At 39.5% G+C, this 18812-nt stretch overlaps 1 protein-coding gene across 3 annotated transcripts in view; it reads left to right on the top strand.

Moving 5' to 3' along the window:
• Positions 1-18812, top strand: part of CPNE4 (copine 4) — a 747750-nt gene that overhangs the window by 117193 nt on the left and 611745 nt on the right. For 2 of the 3 annotated variants that reach the window (XM_055383286.2, XM_055383287.2), the window contains one exon: positions 3912-4069. The exons of the other annotated variant lie outside the window; for it this stretch is intronic. The gene's annotated coding sequence lies outside the window, so the exon portion shown is untranslated. The remainder of the gene's footprint in view (positions 1-3911; positions 4070-18812) is intronic. 3 annotated transcript variants of the gene reach the window in all.

Raw genomic sequence — 18812 nt, 5'->3', positions numbered from 1 at the left:
GCAACTTTCTGGAAATGGCATACCTTGAGCTTTTACAAAACTACTTTAAAAAGGTTTCGTTTGAGTTTAGAGACTTTTGGAAGACTAGAGCTTTGTAAAAGATACATTTTTGCTCATCTCCTGATTCATTATCCATCCTTTCAGGAATAAGAATTCAAAAGACAGGAGGGAAAGTTGCTTTCTTTTAGATTATAAAGTTGCTTTCTTTAGTTTATAAAATTTTTGTTAACTCCAGTATCTTCCATGGCTCAGAGGGAACAGAAAAAAACAAAAACAAAATCAAAAACAAAAACAAAAAAAACAAAACCAGCCACCAAATGATTAGGGAATGATTTTTCTCACTTTATTCCCATTTTGCTTTCTTTCTCACTTAGAGGATCTGAATGTGTCCTCCTCCCCTCTCTGAACACATTGTGCCCTAAGGGTTTTTATTTGGAGGTCATTTGCTTGTTACTCAAAGTCTCCTTCTACTTGAAATGAGTTTTCTTCGGAGTGATGGTGAAATGCCCAGAAATGTCTTCTTAACCTTTGATGTGCCTAAAGTTCAGCATCTCAACACTATTTTAATAAAATCTAGGCACCAAGTACACCATTGTTTCTACAGAGAATGAATTCTGAATTCTTCTTTCAGTGGAGTTGTAGAGACTGAAATCATTCTTTGGGCAGCAGTAACTCATCTCTTTGTTATCCTGGACTGTGATTGAGGGTGATCTTAAGAGCCTGTACACTTTGTTGTTCTTAAAAGGGCGAAGATGGGTAGTACCCTCCCAGGGGCAAATCTTAGCCTCTCCCTTTTCAGGACTTTGGAAATCCCATTTTCAAACTAGAAAATGCTTTACCTTAAATTCAAGTCTCCAGTCGTGTTTGTATCTTTTTCAGTTGTTGAGTAATCCTGTCTTGGGCAGGTGCAGTCCCATGATAAATTATAGTGTTTAATAATAATTTTTATCCTTTATAAAATTTATATGGGGGAAAATTCATGTGGAAAAGGGTTAAGAATACAGTTCAAGGGGGTAGCAGAATCAGATGAAAACATTGGTAGTGGGTAATTCCCTAAAAATCTTTTAGAAACCATGGGTCATTATTATCATCAGCTGACTGATGGGACACACTATTCTTTCTATATTCAGGCCTTGTCTGGTCTAAACAGAGAAAGGGTCCTTCAGTAGGGTTCATAAATATCTCCCAAGACCTTTGGGTCCAACTGAACAATCTGATCTTATTACAAAACATATTCTCAGTCTTTTGGTAAGTCTCAGAGGAATAGAAATATTAAGTTATAGTGGTAAGTACATAAGAGACAATGAGGCTCTGTTAATAATAAGCTATTGCCAGATGTACACAAGAACCATCCTACTGAGTATTTGGTGTTTTCTCCCAGAGATTTTTAGATCTTTCATTCATTTATGCATTTGATACATACTTACTGAGAATCTTTTACGTGACAAATACTTTTGTAGATAAGAGGTTGGAAAATGATGGCCCATGGGCCAAATCTAGCTCATCCAAGTTTTACTGGAACACAGCCATGCTCGTGTGCTTACATATCATTTGGCTGCTTTCATGCTACAATGGCAGAGGTGAGTAGTTGCAACAGAGGCTATATGATCTGCAAAGCCCTTTATAGAAAGAGTTTGTGAACCTCTTTTCTTAATAATGGAGAGACATCCATGACCTAAATGAGCCAGCATTTTGGGGAGAAGATATGGTGCTGGAGACAGAGACAATAAACAAGTGAATAAATATACTAAGTGCTATAAAGTAAACAAAACAGAGTGATGTGCTACAGAATGAGTAGGAGATGGAGGAGAACTTAAAATTGTGTGGCCAGAGAGGCCTTCCTGAGGGAGTTACATGTGCAAAGGTATATCTGAGTGGAGGGAATGTACATAAGGAGATCTGGAGAAAGGTCACTGGAGCTAAGAGAATAGCAAGAGCAAAGACCACGGTCTGGAATTAGGTTGGCATGTTCAAGGTGCAGAAAAGAGATCTATTTGTTTGAAGTGGAGACAGTGAGAGGTAGAGTGATAGGCAGTGATGTCAACCAGGTAGTCAGGAGCTGAATCAATGGGGCCTTATAGGCCACGATTCAGCATTTGGATTGATTCTAAGCACACCAAGAAGCCTTTGGAGGGCTTGAAGTGGGTAGTGACATGACCTGATGATGCATGCTTTCAAAGACCATTCTGAGTGTTAGGAAGTGGGTGGGAGGTGAGCAGGAGGGGAAGCAAGGAAGCTGATTAGGAGAACTCCAAGCGAGAGGGGATGAGAGCAGTGGTGATGATGGAAGTGGGTTGACTGGGTACACCTTTCAGAGTTATGGCCAATGAGGCATGCTAATAGATTGGATGTGAGGAGTGAAGGAAAAAGAGGATTAAACACGACTCTTAAATTTTTGAATTGAGCAACCAAGTGGAGGGCGGTGTATTTAAGTAAAGAACACTTAGGGTAGAACAACTTTGGCTAGGGGAGGTGGATGGAGTTCTGTTTTGGGCAAATTAAGTTTGAGATGCCTGTTAGACATCCAAGTGAAGAGGTCAAGTTAGCTGTACATACTTTGGATGATCAGAGTGGTATCAGAATCAGAAATATGAATTTGAAGTTTGTAGCATGTAAGTTATTTTCACAGCCATGATACTAGAAGAGATCACTTAGGGCAATAACATTGAAAGAAAAGAGGGGAGGGCTACTAAGTGGGTATAAACATGGTAAAGATCATCTCACAAAATGGGAAAAGTATGAACTGGACCAAGGTTCCAATTCTTTCCTGCCATCTTGCCAGCCACATAGCCTTGGTTGGGACCTTTTACCTCTTTGGTCCTCAGTTCCCTGATTTTAGAAAATGTTGAAAAATCTATTACTTTTAGCCTCTGATTTGAACAGCGGTTGCTTTTCAAATCATGTTTCTTATCAAGTCATGAGACACTTCTACTTGGAGGCATAAAGTTCCTTGATTTCCATATGTTCTCACTTGAAATCATCTTCCAGCTTTGTGTATCAAGGAACAGAAATTTGGGGGATCCAAAGTTTCAAAAATTTTTCCAGATCTAGACGCAGTTTAGAGGCTCCTGGCTTCCTGGCAACTTGCCCACCTGTGCTGATAATGCTGGGCAAGTGGTGATGCTTGTTATGTATAATCATCTGAGTTGATGTTATGGAGAGTAGCCATATCTCTACAGCAGAGGAAGAGCTATCTGCAGTCTGAAGAGTTTAGAGCAATCTTTCAGGGCCCTGTGCCTGAGTGTGGCTGGAGTGTGGCCAGGAGACTAATAATTGAGCAGTTCTGCCAGCTTTTTCAAAGGGATCCAGTGGACCTCTGCCCTCATTGCATCATCCTAAACTGGGGAAATGGATATTATTGTTTACACTGAATATTTTTCACCTGAGTCAGTCTAGGAGGGTTGATATCAGATCATCTTAGACTTTGTGACAGAAGACTCTGCATTTACAGAGTGACTAAGACAAGTTGCTCACCTTGTTTGAACTTAGTTTCCTCTTTCTGTGAAATGCATGTAATACCTGCTTTATTGGGTAGTATAAGGATTAATGGAGGTCATCTTTGTGAAAATGTCTGAGTCAGTATTAGTATTTTTTTTCCTCCTGTATACTCCTGAATTATTCTTAGCATGCTCTGCCCTGAACGCAATGGTGGTAAAGATGAGAACCATGACCATCCTTGGTAAGGATGTCTCAGAGGATCAAAGGGAATTCTATCACAGGTGAGAAAAGGAAGATTCACCTGTAACACTGAGGTGCTACTTCCTGTATGCCACTAACTCTCCTGTGTTACAAGTATGATGTGTTAATTTTATCATTAAAGACTACCTCCCTGACCCGCCCTGCACAGACACTGAATGTATTGAACTTAAGTAAACTCCACTTATTGTACATTTCTTCTATGTTGAAAACAGGCTATGATGTAAGGAAGCATGAGATTAATGAGGGCAGAGGGGTGAAACTGCTTCCAGCTTGACTTCCATCCAATGCTTGAGGCATCTTGGAGATTGTCAGTGATCTACAGAACTTTCCTATATATACAACAAGAGGAGTTAATTCAAGACCAGTGCATGTGAGTTTACTCAAACTTTAAAATGCTTATGATTCATCTTCAGATTTTGTTAAAATGAAGATTCTGATTTAGTAGGTCTGGAGTGGGGTCTGAGATTCTTCATTTCTAACAAGTTCCCAGTGATGTTGATACTTCTGCTTCAAGGACCACATTTGAGTAGCATGGTTCTAGATTTATTCATGGTCTTAAATGCTATGACTTTGTGATAGAGAATATAGAAAGCATACCCATCTATCCATCCATCCATCCATCCATCCGTCCGTCCGTCCATCCATCCTTTCAATGAATATTTATCTAGTGCTCAACATGGGTCAGGCCCTGTGCCAGACAATGGGATTATAGAGGAAAATGTGGCCTAATCTCATTTAGAAAGTCATACTCTAGTTAGGGAGACAGACATGAAAACAAACATTTTTCAGAATCACTCTGACCCAGATTCCTGGAACAGCAATTTCTTTCTTGTCCTTAAAATCCTTATCTATTCTCTGGCTAGGTTCCTTTAATTCACACATACTGAGGGTATCTTAAATGATATCATATAAGGCAGAAATCTGTTGGCATATCCCTAAGGAAAAGAGAACTGGACTCAGGGCATCACAGAGTTCCTTTTAAGTCTTTGCTCTTTTATAGCCATGAAACCTTAGTCAAGATTCTTTGGGCCTCAATTTCACTCTGTAAAACGAAGGAGAATCATACCTAGCTTGTTTAGCACACGGGATTTTTATGTAGCTTAAGCTGAAATAATAAATGTGAAAAGTGGTTGAAAACTTCAAAGTGATACACATGTGTAAAGAGATGTTTAGCTTCTTGTGTGTACATGCACTACAGTATTGTCTGTAATGGTGACAAATAGTAGAAATTATGTAAATGTCTCAAAAATGAGACTGCAGTAAGTTTTGGGCCATATGACTAGTACTAGTCAAGGGACTGTGAGCAACAATGACATGTTGCTAGTTCTACGCTGTGGCATTTAAGAGCCAATGTCCCCCTTCCATCCCTCCCTCCCTCTGGTGCAGAGACCCTGAAGGCCACACATACCAGATTGTGTAAATACATGCATGATGGTAGCAACCCAGATCTCTAAGTAACCATTTGGAGGAGAACCACATTGGAGATATCTTATTTCAGTTGTTGAGTAATCCTGTCATATACTGGCTTGTTTAGCACATGGGATTTTTATGCAGCTTAAACTGAAATATATGTGAAAAGTGTTTGAAAACTTTAAAGTGATACACGTGTAAAGAGATGTTTAGCTTCTCATGTGTATGTGCAGTACAGTATTGTCTAATGGTGACAAATAATGGAAATTATGTAAATGTCTCAAAAATGAGAGTACAGTAAGTCACCCAACCCATATCACAAGTTTTGTGAGGATAAAAAAGCAAAACCTTGTATCATGTTAAGCTGTTGAAACCTTAGAGTTGCTTATTATCACAGCATAGACTATCCTCTGTTGAAACCTTAGAGTTGCTTAATATCACAGCATAGACTATCCTATCCTAAATATATAATTAATTCCACCAGACTTTCTATGCACTTAGATACATAGGCAATTGCAAATATATGGTATTGCCATGCGTATTTTTGCCACAAATGCTTTTTTTACTATATATAGTATTGTAATTTATTATTTTTGTTCAATAATGTACTGGAGATATGTGTTATTTGGTTCATGTAGATCTACCTTATTCTTTCAGCAGATACAAAATATTCCATGTTAGACATATAAGCCATTTCTACATTGGTAAATATTCTCTGCCTCTCTATCTTTCTCAAATAGACTGAAATAAGTATATTTGTACCTGCTCCTTGGCACATGTGTGGGTGATTTTTTGGAATAGATACTGAAAAGAGGAATTGCTGAGTTATAGGACATTTAGATTTCAAATGCTAGAAAATACTGCCAAATTGCCCTTCAAATTAACTGTATGAACTTATACTTCCTCCAGCAGTGTGTAAGAGAGTCCATTTTCCATACCTTTATATTACTTCTTGAGTAGGAATATCTGAAAATTATTGCTTATCTATTGCCATGTAACAAACCATCCTCAAACAACCATTATATTATCTCTCTTGAGTTCATAGCGTTATTAGACTCAGCTGGGAAGTTCTGCTCCTTATGGTATTAGCAGGGGTTGCAGCTATCTGGGGGACTCAACTGGGCTGGAATCACTGAGCTGGCTTGTTCACATGGCTGCCAGTGGTGCTGCTGTCTCCTCCATGTGGCTTGACAGAAGAGCAGCTGGGTTCCTGGAGAGGAAGCAGGAGCTGCCAGTACTCTTAAGGCCTGACCTCTGAAGTAATCCCAGATATCATTTTCCCCATATGGTATTGGGTCAAAGCACTCCCAGGGCCATCCCAGGTTGGAGGGGAGGGCAAAAAGACTCAGAAATGGTTGGTGTTCATCTTTGGAGACTATTTACACAGTGATTGTATATTAAAAAAAACAGCAATTAGATCTTTGAATTTGAGTAAAGTTAAAGAAATGGTATCTGTGAAACTTCGAATAAACAAGTGGAGCTTAAAATATTTGATTCTTGCATATTAGGTTAATGTGCTCTATGCTAATCAGGTTGGAGAAATATTAAGCTCTGGTAGGAATTCTATTGGACTGAAGGTAAGTCATCCTGCCAGTAACTACCTAAGTCAAGGTGTGAACAAGCTGGAATTTCTTCCCATTCTAATTGTTTTCAAGTATACCAGTAGAAAACAAAATGAAGAATCGGGCTCAGAATCATTTCCAGCTACCTATCACATCTTTGGAAGCTTCAAGGTTAGATATAATGGAAAGCATGCAAAAAAAAAAAAAAAAAAAGAAAGAGGCTGAGAAGTGTACAAGGTCTGCAGCATTCAAACTGATGTTTCACTAATTAATATCCTGCTCCACAGATGATGCGGGAGGTGAGGCAAATGAAGGGGCTATGGTAGGAGAGGAGGGCAGATAGTTGGAGGCAAGTCCACAGATACCACAGGTGTATCAGATGGACCAGGACAGCTTTCCTAATCTGTGGTTTTGATTTGCCTACACCATTGCCATGTGGTCCATGTAATGATGGGAAGATATGTGGGCTAAAGGGGAAAGAGGGAGATATTTGTCATGTCTACCTGCTCGTGGCTCCTAGACAGGATCCTTTCTTTCCGCCTATTCTAGGCAAGATGGCTATGAAAATGTTTATGGTTTTGGTTGAATTATTTTAAATTTGCTGGGGAAAGGCCATTAAACACTAAATTTAGGGCTTCCCAAAATGGACACCGAGAAATAAAAAAGCTTTATTAAGGAATAACATCTCTGAAAAAAAAAAAAGGAAGGAATGGGATTGTGTATGGAGGAGAGTCTAGAGTGTGTTGCCAAACTGGCAAAGCATCTGCCAGCCAAATGGGAGAATTTGGAGGGAAAATTGCCCACTATAGGCATCCTGCATTGGGTGGAAATGCCTAGTTCTTTTATGAGGTGCCTTGCTTAGTCATTGGTTGGTGGCTGCCCTTAAAATAGTGTGCCTTTGAAAGTGGAGGCAGACCATGAGGTTGCTCACAGCTGGAGGCTGTTAGACAACTACATTCTTTCCAGCTGGGCAGCGAGTGCTTTCTTGAAAGATCTGACTAGTGCTTCTCCATGTCTGCCACATGTAACTTATCTTTCTCCAGTTCATTTTTTTCCCTCAAAGCTGCACTGAGAAAGCAAGCTTTGCAAGATGTCCTCTGTTATTGATTTCATTTACAGACTCTCCTTGGTTGCACGTGTTTGAGAGCAAGTTGAACTTGCTTAGGAGAAAAGGCAAATTTATTGCTCATGTCATTAAACCATGGGAAGGCCAGAAATGATTTGAAACCAGAAACTCAGATGCCCCCAAGATGGCTGCTGCCTCTTGTCTCTGCTTCTCTTCGTGTGATGGGCTTCTTTGAGAGTGCCAGAAGTAATAACTGCACTACACTTACTTCTCTCTGCTTCTGCCAACAGAGGAGAAAAATTGCCTTACCTTTCTGCTTGGTTCTAGTGTTTAAAATCTCAAGAAACGATTCTATGAGTCTGCCGGGGTTGTATGCCAATTTCTAGATCAATCATTACTGCCAAGGAGGCAAGGTAGAAAACTGGCAACTCCTATTTAAACTACATGATCCAAAGCAGCAATTCCCAGAAGCAGGGGAAGGGTGAAAAGGCAATGCAAATAAATGCTTACCCTAATCTTTCTTTTTCTCCCCCTAGTCCTAGCTTCATTTTCTAACTATTTCCAATGTCAGATGTCAGTTTAAAGGTGAATACATTCAATTTTAATCAGGCTTTTTGCGCAGTGTTCAGGCTGTGCGAGGCTTTATAACTCAAAAGAAGTGTTTCTCAGCCTTTTAAAGTTGATGTTCCTTTTGAAAGAAAATGAAGAATATCAAAACCTCATTCTTCCTAAACCCCAGAAATTTGGACATTTGTACCTCACCTGCTGCTTTGAGAACCACCACTAAGAAGATTTTTTTCAGTTTTATTTTTCTATAAGCTTTGTATCAGCTATTATAGCAAAACCACTCAAAGATAGTGGCTGCAAGCAATAAGCATGTATTTTTGCTCACATGTCTATGAGTAGGCTGGGTGTTTCTTCTGGTCTCAGCTGGACTCGCTTATGCAGCTATGCTCAGCTGTGGGTCGGGTGGCCACTTAGGTGATCATGGCTGGGTTTGATCACATATTTGGGTATTAGCTAGTTGTGGGCCAAACTAGGGCGGCTTCATTTAAAACAACTGAGCTCTGCCCTATGTGGTCTCTTGTCCTTCAGTAAGTAAGACCAGGTTTGTTCATATGGCAGTGACAGTTTCTAAGAGAATGAGAAGTGTGCAAAGCCCTTGAGACCTAGACTTGAAACCAGAAGAACATCAAAACCAATTAAAATCCAAGGGGTGAGAAAATAAACATCACCTCTTGGTGGGAGAAGCTGCAAAGTCACATTGCAAAACATGTGGATACATGAAGAATTGTGGCCATTTTTGAAAATGAATGATCACAGGTTTTTTTTTAAGAGATGACCTTAAACTTTAAAATATGGTCTTTTATTAAAATAGTAAGTTTTTCACACTACACCTCTTTCCTTCCCATATTTATAATTGTGGCACCTTCTGCCATCCTCCCTTCACACACCATGTACCTGTATGTTCCAGTTAATAAACCACTGCTTTGGAAAAGGACTTAGAATTTGGAGAGAATTCAAGGAGGGATTTTCCATCTGACCAAAATGGAGACACAGAGGCTGGGTTTACAGTGTGTATGAGGAGGATGGTTTAGATAAATAAATGAAAGGAAAAAAAAACCAGGAGATGAAGTTACCTCTGTAAAATGAGGGGGTGAGGTTGGATGACTCTTAAAATACTATCAGGATGGCACATATTGAACTTGAAATTTATAGTCTTTATGATTTACCGTGCCACTTTTCTTTTTCACAGAAATTCCCCCAGAATAATTGAATGGGCAGGCAGCCAGAGGAATGGGGCATAAAAGGGGTTTTAAAGTATAAAACAGAGTAATTTGGGATAGTAGCATGGAGTCAGAGCAAGAAAGAATAGTAACATTTGCTGAATTCCTCTTATATGCTAAGTTTTGAACTCTGAATCTTACGTTGTATTTTATTTTTCCCACAACCTATGTACCAGGCAGTATCCTTCCCATTTTACACAAGAAGAAATGGAGACTCAGTAATATTAAGAAACGCTCCCAAGTCTCACAGTTAGTGGAAACTTTGCTTTTGTTTATCCTTGAAAATCAGTGATTGGAGGGTGGTAAACCGAATAGGGACAGCAGCAGACCCTGCAGGCAGCTGATGGAGGAGGAGATGCAAGCTCTGTGATGACTGTGAGCCTCTTACAGACCTGCCCTACATCTCCTTTATCTTTGTATCCCAACTACTCAGCACAGCGCCCAACACATGACAAATATTCATGTTGGAGATATGATCATGCATTATTCTGCAAACACACTAGTGCTCTGTTGATGTGTAATTATTAGAACATGACTGAAGTGATGTAGAGTGTCTCAGTCTATTAGTGCTGCTATAACAGAATACCATAGACTAGGTAATTTATAAAGATGAGAAATTTATTTCTCACCATTCTGGAGCCTGGGAAGTTCAAGATCAATCTCTGGCATCTGGTGTGGGCCTTCTTGCTGCATACGGGGAAGGCAGAAGGGCAAGTGAAAGCAAATTCACTCCCACAATCCTTTAATAGTGGCATTAATTAATTTATGAAGGTGGAACCCTTATGACCTAAATACTTTCCCAAAGGCCCCACCTCCCAACACTGCATTGGGGATTAAATTTCCAACACATGAATGTTGGGAGGCACATTCAGACCATATCAGGGAGCAAACAGGTGAAAAGAAGGCATGGCTGAGGACCACAGGAAAATGCCAGTGAATGCCAATGAATGCCAAAGCCGGAAGTTCCATGCCTATCACTGTGGGGGTTGGGCATGGAGTGAGGAGGAAAGCTGCTGGAGTCCAGCTTTCTTAGCCCAATGGGATTGGACACTGACATCCTCCAGAAATTGCAAAAATCAGAATTGATGCTTCTCTCAAGTACTGAGAGAAGGAAACACCTGGAATCTCTCAGCTTTGCCACACCTAGGGGAAAAGTCAGCATTAACTGAAAAGAAAATATTCTAAGAATGGAATAAAATATAGGGAATAGACAATCTTTAGGATGCTTCTATATGCCATGAGGGTATTCTGCCTTATTATAAAATGACAGACACTGACTATAGATTCGCTATAGCAATGGGTAATGAAACAAGTGTTCACACATACAGGACTTTGAGTTTAATGCATACGTTGCTATTATTGCTGTTTTAATCAAACAACCAGTAGTAATACAATGGGAGGCTTTCTTCTTAAAATGATGGATAGGATAAAGATACCCAAGAAAAATAGTCTCTAAGACCTAAAGGTTTTGGTGATACATGATTTAAAATGATTTACCAGTGTGGTTCTAGTTATTATTGTTGTATAACAAACTAGCCCCAAAACTCACTGGCACAATATAACTACCTCATTTTTTTAAATTAATTACATCAACTTTTACTCTTAATTCTCCACACATTATAAACATAGAATATGACAGTTTTTACTTATGAGAGTATATATTTTTACTTATTAGCTCTGCAGTGTGCAGAGTAAAACTTGTTCTTTCCTCTAATCAGAATTTTTATGTGTTGTTACATTTTTTTTATTTTTGAAATCTTTTTTTTTTATTATACTTTAAGTTTTAGGGTACATGTGCACAATGTGCCTGTGGGGTGGGGGGAGGGGGGAGGGGTAGCATTTGGTGATATACCTAATGTTAAATGATGAGTTACTGGGTTCAGCACACCAACATGGCACATGTATACATATATAACTACCTCATTATATTCATAGATTCTGTGGGTCAGGAATCCAGACAAGAAATAGCAGAGATGGCTCCTTGATTTCCGGGGCCTCACATTCAAACTCTGGGGGTTTCTCAATGGCTTGGGGACTAGAATCATCCGGAGGCTTTTTCCTCTCATATGTTTAACAGTTGATCCTGGCTGTTGGCTGAGACCTCAGCTGAGCTCTGAGCTTAAACACCTACATATGGCCTCTCCATGGGGCCTAGTTTGGGCTAGGTTCTAAGAGCAAGTGTACCAACAGAACATGGTGAATATGAAGGGAATTTGCTAATCTAGGCTCAAAATTCACATAGCATCACTTCTGCTCTATTGATTGAGGAAGCCACAGAATTCTGCCAAGCTTTAAGTGGAAGGCACGTAGACCCCACCACTCATTGGAGAAATATGTGGGTTACACATGGGATGAAGGATGGTGTGGCCGTCTTTGGAAAACACAGCCTAAACACAGCCTATCACAAAGGCCTATTCCTTTTTTAATGATTCAATGTCTGGTGTCGTCATAACCAGCATCCTTCCTGGCACTAGACTATTACCACATTGGCATCATCCTGGACATGAGAAGAAACCTCTGACAACTCATTCTAAAAGAGAATGCTGGGCTGGAGATTGAGTAGCCAGAATTCCAGATCCAGCTCTGCCACAACTAGCTGAACCTAAGCTCCTCAATTATAAGGTTTTAGGAGTTTAAAATATTAAGATCGCTGCTCTTACTATGGAAAGAAACTTGCTCCTTGGGCATTAAGCTAGATTCCCAAACCCCACCCAAGGAGGTCTTTATACCAATCATGTCGTGCCGTACTTCTAAAAGCCTCTGGCCCTGGTGAGAGCAGATCTATGTGCCTCTTGACCCACCTCCCCACCCCCTACCAGTGCATCAATTTGTACTAGGGAATCTGGAATTGCCAATGAGAGGCTAACTAGGTGTGGCTCACTGTTGCAGAGGGAGATGTGTGGAGCTGTTTCCCACCATATGCCACTGATGCTAGAAGGCTGCTTTGCAGAAAGACAGGAGTAAGGACTTTGTGAAGACAGAGTTAGTGGTTGTGTGTGTGTGTGTATGTGTGTGTGTGTGTGAGAGAGAGAGAGAGAGAGAAAGAGAGCACAGCAATCACATTGATGAGAGAAAATGCAAGAGCACAAAAGTGAGGAAGCCGAAGTGAGTGACATTGCTCATGATTTTGTGGTCTCTGGTTTCAGCCTCTTATAATACCTGCTGTGCTTCATCCACTTTAGTTCTAAGACATCCCTGCAGTTTCCAGAAAATTTCCCATTTACTTGAGAAGTACAAATGGAATTCTATCCTTTTCAACAAATCATCCCTGACCAAGATGCATATTCCAACCTCACATACAGTGAACTTGACATTATAACCCAGATAAAACTCATCCAACTCAGAAAAATTCTCCTCCCAATCCTTACCAGTCACAGCCTGGTGCCCACATTGTAAAATCCTTGATGAGTCTCAGCCTGCAACTTTTTATTCTTTGAGGATATAGAAAACAGAAGAAGACAAGTTGTAAATATTTGGTCCTTTAAGAAACCTTACAGTTTAAAGACCAAGCCCCTTGTATTGCGAGAAAGGAACCGAGTCTCTTGTAGAGAGGGGAAGTGACTTGCCCAAGGTTGTCTACTAGTTAACAGTGGAGCTCAGATGAAAATCAGGTCTGATTGTCATTTCAGCCCCTGCCTGACTTCAAATCAGCCACAGCTACCAGGGAGAAAGCAGCTGATTGAGCAATCAAATATGTGTTTTACATTTACATTGCTTTTCTCTGCGCTCTGTTTGTTCTCATGGGAGTCAGAATCTATAGCGAGATGTTAACTGCCAGCAGCGATGAACAGATTTGGTTATTGCCCTGATGCAACGAGCAGTGAGAGTGGGGGAGAAAAGAATAATTTCATTTTAGGGGTCAAATTAAATTTGTGCAAGCCCAGCATGCTTCTGAAAACTCTAGCAACATAGCCTAGGTTATAACATGCACAAACATTGAAATCACTTGTGGACCTTCCCAGTGAGGGAAAGGAATTGATATAATGTCATTTTGAGGCCACTTCTATTTCCATGATTCTGATTATATTGCACCAAAAAGACAAAAATGTTTCTTTTCAACCTTTTATTCTGGAATATTTTAAACACATATAAAAATGGACAAAATAGTGTAATGGATCTCCAGATGATGATTTTTAAAAAAGCTTTATTGATGTATAATCAATATACAATAACTTGCACATATTTAAAGTGTACAATTAGAAAAGTTTTGACACACACACAATTGTGAAACCATCAACAGTCAAGATAATGAACATGTTTGTTACCCTCCCCCTCAAGTTTTCTCATACCCCTTTGTAATCTTTTTCTCTGGCAACTCCCCATGGTCTTTCCTCTTCTATATCCCCCTTCTCCTTGTCTGCAGGAAACTGCCATCTGCTTTCTGTCACTGTAAATTAGCTTACATTTTAAAGAGGTTTATATAAGTGGAATCATACACTGCGTACTCTTTTTAACGTCTGATTTATTTCACCAAGCGTAATTATTTTGAGATTCATCCATGTTGTTTCATGTGTCTGGCTCATTTCTTTTTTATTGATGAGTAGTATTCCATTGTATGAATATGGCAAAGTGTGTTTGTACATTTATCTACTGGTGAACATTTGCATTGTTTCCAGCTTTTGGCTATTAAAAATAAAGTTGCTATGAATATTTTAGCACAAGTCTTTGTGGGGATGTATGCTTTCTTTTCTCTTGTGTAAATACTGGAGTGGAATAACTGAATCATATATTAAGTGTACATTTAACTTTTTAAGAAACTGCTGAACTGTCTTCCAAAGTGATGATACTGGCTGGGCGCAGTGGTTCATGCCTGTAATCCTAGCATTTTGGGAGGCCGACTTGGGTGGATCACCTGAAGTCATCAGTTCGAGACCAGCCTGGCCAACATGGTGAAACCCCGTCTCTACTAAAAATACAAAAATCAGCCCGGCATGGTGGCAGGCGCCTGTAATCCCAGCTACTTGGGAGGCTGAGACAGGAGAATCACTTGAACCCAGGAGGTGGAGGTTGCAGTGAGCCGAGATTGTGCCACCGCACTCCAGCCTGGACAACATAGTGACTCCATCTCAAAAAACAAAACAAAACAAAATCTGAAAGTGATGATACCATTTTACAGTCCCATCAGCAATGAATGAGTTCCTCGATATCCTCACCAACATTTGGTATCATCAGCTTTTAAAATTTTAGCCATTCTAATACATACATGCTGTTATTTCATTGTGATACTTATTTTCGGTTTTATAATGATGAATTATGCTGGACATCTTTCTATGTGCTTATTTGACATCCATGTATCTTCTTTGATGAATTGTCTGTTCAAATCTTTTGCCCATTAATTTTTTTTTTACTTTTTACTTTTAATTGTTATATATTTGGGTTCAAGTTCTTTATCAGATACATACTTTGCAAATATGTCTACCAGTCTGTGGCTTGTATTTTATTCTCTTAATTGTGTCCTTTGAAGAGGAAGCATTTTAATTTTAATAAAGTTTAATTTATCACCTTTTTTCTTTTATGAATCATACTTTTAGTATCATATCTAAGATATCTTTGCCTAATTCAAAATCATGAAGATTTTCTGCTATGTCTTATTTTATAATTTGTATCATGTTATATTTTCCATTTAGGTTCAGGATTCATTTTAATTAATTCTTATGTATAGTAAAAAGTGTGGATTAAAATTTATTTTCCTAGCATATCCAATAATTCCAGTACCATTTGTTGGCAAGACTATTCTTTCTCCTGTGAATTGTCTTTACACTTTAAAAAATGACCCTGGAAATTTCAAGGAGGAGATTACATTTGATCTTTACTTTAAAGAATACCTTGGATTATAACATTTGAGTGAAAGGAAAGTCAGCGGCCAGAAGATTAGATAGTGTAGGACTCACAGGACAACACTGTTCAGACTCATCTCCTTTCACATCCCCTGACTCCAAATGCCCTGATGTAAGATCCAACTAAGCCAAATGGTATCTTGTGTTCTGTAGGAAACATGCTCTCTCTAAGCCAGAAGACTTAATAGGTCCTATTCCTTCTACCTGGAATCTCTTCGTTACTTCTCTCAACTATACTTTCCTCAGCTAGTCTGAACAGTCTCTTGGGACTTAGCTTTTGAGAAGCATTCATCAAACCCAACTCTATGTACCCATAAGACACGTTGCTAACCAGGTATGGTTACATAACTTTCAGGAGCTAGTGTGAAATAAAATAGCAGACCCTTGTTCAAAAAGTAGGAAAAAAGTCTATTAAAGATACTACAATACAAAGCTTTATCTTTTCTTCCATGATCTCTCTCTTGACTTGTATATTTATTTGCTATTTGCTATTTATTTTCTATTTAATGTCATCCCAAGTAAAGAAAAAATAAAATTTTGAATCATTAGCATAAATTTTACCATTCACCTCTATATTGTGAAATGACAGTTTAATTAAGAGCATTGATCTCATATGTAGAATCAGTGAAATTATAGAATTCTTGTTTCATAGCTTGTACATGCAATATTTTGTTCTTCCCAGTGAAAAATATACACAAAACTAACTTAACATTTCTAAATTTCATTTCTTGATAAATATTTCACCAATACTTTTTTTGAACTTTTTTTTTGTTATACTTTAAGTTCTGGGATACATGTGCAGAACGTGCAGGTTTGTTACATAGGTATACATGTGCTATGGTAGTTTGCTGCACCCATCAGCCCGTCATTTACATTAGATATTTCTCCTAATGCTATCCCTCTCCTAGCCACTGCCCCCAACAGGCTCTGGTGTGTGATGTTCCCCTCCCTGTGTCCATGTGTTCTTATTGTTCAAATCCCACTTATAAGTGAGAACATGCGGTGTTTGGTTTTCTGTTCCTGTATTAGTTTGATGAGAATGATGGTTTCTAGCTTCATCCATGTCCCTGCAAAGGACATGAACTCATCCATTTTTTATGGCTGTATAGTATTCCATGGTGTATATGTGCCACATTTTCTTTATCCAGTCTATCACTGATGGGCATTTGGGTTGGTTCCAAGTCTTTGCTATTTCCACCAATACTTTCTACCTTCAGCTTACTGATGAATAAGGAAGGAATGAAACAAAAAGGAACTATGAGTTGCCCTCTATTTTCCTTTCTTTCTGTGTCATCATTTTTAGCATAAGTGGTTGGCTAATATGGGGAAGTGATACAAACTTTTAAAAAAGAATATAATAGTGTTTCTTGGTCATATATGTTTGCTAGAATATCATTGCATTCCTTCTGTGTTTGAAACAAGTTCTGGTTTGAGCCTTAAGTGTGGCCTCTTGGGCTGTCAGCTGTCCCTCTCCCCTCTAAAGCACATGTAGAAGTAACTCTCTTTTCTTGTACTCACTTTGAGTCTCATTGAGCTCTCACACACTGTGGTCCAATGGAATTATTTGGTCACTTTGAGCCTCATTGAGCTCTCATGCACTGTGGGTCTAGTGGAACTATTTGGTCACTTTGAGCCTCATTGAGCTCTTGTGCACTGTGGGTCCACTGGAATTATTTGGTTACAGGGCATTGCAAATGCTAACTGCAAATTGTTTGGCAAGAAACAGTGAACATGCATGTCACATGTATCTCCTCTGATCAAACACATGCTCTTTTATAGAACGCAAGTTTGAAGATAAAATTACTAAGATTTTCAAGACAATGACTGCAGAGCATATAACCAGGGTCCTTCTGAGTGTGGGGCCCTTTTTGACTGCACAGGTGGCATACCTCTGACACCAGCCCTGGTGCTAACTCAGATCATTTATCACTGTATCATAAATGTCAGATGTCACCGTTGAGTTGTTTGGAAGTTGCATTAAAGTTGCCTTAGTCAAGATTCTCCAGTTAAACAACAAATAGGACACACACACACACACACACACACACACACACACACATACACACAGAGAGAGAGAGAGAGAGAGACAGACAGACAGACAGAGAGAGCACGGGTTGCGGGGGGTGGTAGATTTTTTTCCCCAAGGAATGGGCTTATGTGATTACGGGTGCTGGGGCTTGCAAGTCCAAAATCTACAGGGCAGGCCAGCAGGCTGGAGACCCAGGGAAGATTTGATTTTTCAGTCTTGAAGCTGAAGGCAATCTAGAGGTAGAATTCTTTCTTCCTTGGGAAACCTCAGTCTTTTTTTGTAAAGCCTTCAACTGATTGGATGAACCCACTCATATTATGGAGGATAATCTGCTTTATTCAAATTCTACCAATTTAAATGTTAATCACATTTTAAAAATACCTTCACAGTAACATTTAGACTGGTGCTTGACCCAAAACTGGGTACCATAACCTAGCCAAATTGACACATAAAATTAAGTGTCATAGAAGTAGGCTCTGAGGTAGATATCAGTGTGTAGGAAGTTTATTAAGGAGTTCTCCAGGGCCAACATTTGTGGAAGGGAAAGGAAGAGAATGGAGCAGTATTGGGCAGAGGGGAAAGCTGAGCTGAGATACAATCCCAATGTCAGCCAGACCTATGAGGAATTCTGCAGAGAAATGACAGTTCACATTTGTCCCAGTTGAGGGCAAAGGACTGGGCCTTTTTATGCCCATGTCAATCAGTTATTGGATATGAATTCCTCATATCCAGCAAGGGGGTGTGGCCTTGGGCAAGATGACTCTCTTCAGCCCAGGCATTCCCTCTAAGAGGCTAATAGCACTTCCAGCATGTGGGGGAATGAGACCTTTCACACCGGAGGGGGGACCAGAGTGCCACATCACAGCATCTGCCACTCTTAGCCTCCCTTTCCAGTTATACTTCCCAGCCCTACATGAGGGTCAGGATCTTATGTTTCCTCTGCACTTCTTACACACAGCCCCTTGTCTGGCACATAGTAGGCACTAAACAAACCTTTGTTGAATTAATCAACAAAGATACTGAGCAAAAACTAATTTTCTCTCACAAAAAGCAGATCCTGATAAAGAACAGAAAGGCCATGAATCCTTATGGAGCTTTTCACAATTCATGCAGCTCTTCCACATTTGTCCCATTTAAACTTCACAACAACCTCCTGAAGTAGGGAATGACTGTTCTCATCTTTCTAGATGAAGAAACTGATGCTCAGAGAAATAAACTGGTTCTCCTGGAGTCACAGAGTTAATGAATGGGTTTTTCAGGATTTCCTTTGCTACAGCTTAGAGTGATTCCATTATGCTGACTAAATATGTCCTGTCCTTCTTACCTAAAACATGGCCCTCATGGTTATGCTCTAAGGATAAAGTTAACTACAAATACTCTACCTTTGTTTCTCTGCCCAAAGAATGCTGCTGACCTGTTCTT

The sequence above is a fragment of the Gorilla gorilla genome, chromosome 2 (genome assembly GCF_029281585.2).
Source record: "Gorilla gorilla gorilla isolate KB3781 chromosome 2, NHGRI_mGorGor1-v2.1_pri, whole genome shotgun sequence".
Lineage (NCBI taxonomy): Eukaryota > Metazoa > Chordata > Mammalia > Primates > Hominidae > Gorilla > Gorilla gorilla.
Note: the sequence above shows the minus strand (reverse complement) of the source record. Positions and strands in the feature narration are given on the sequence as shown.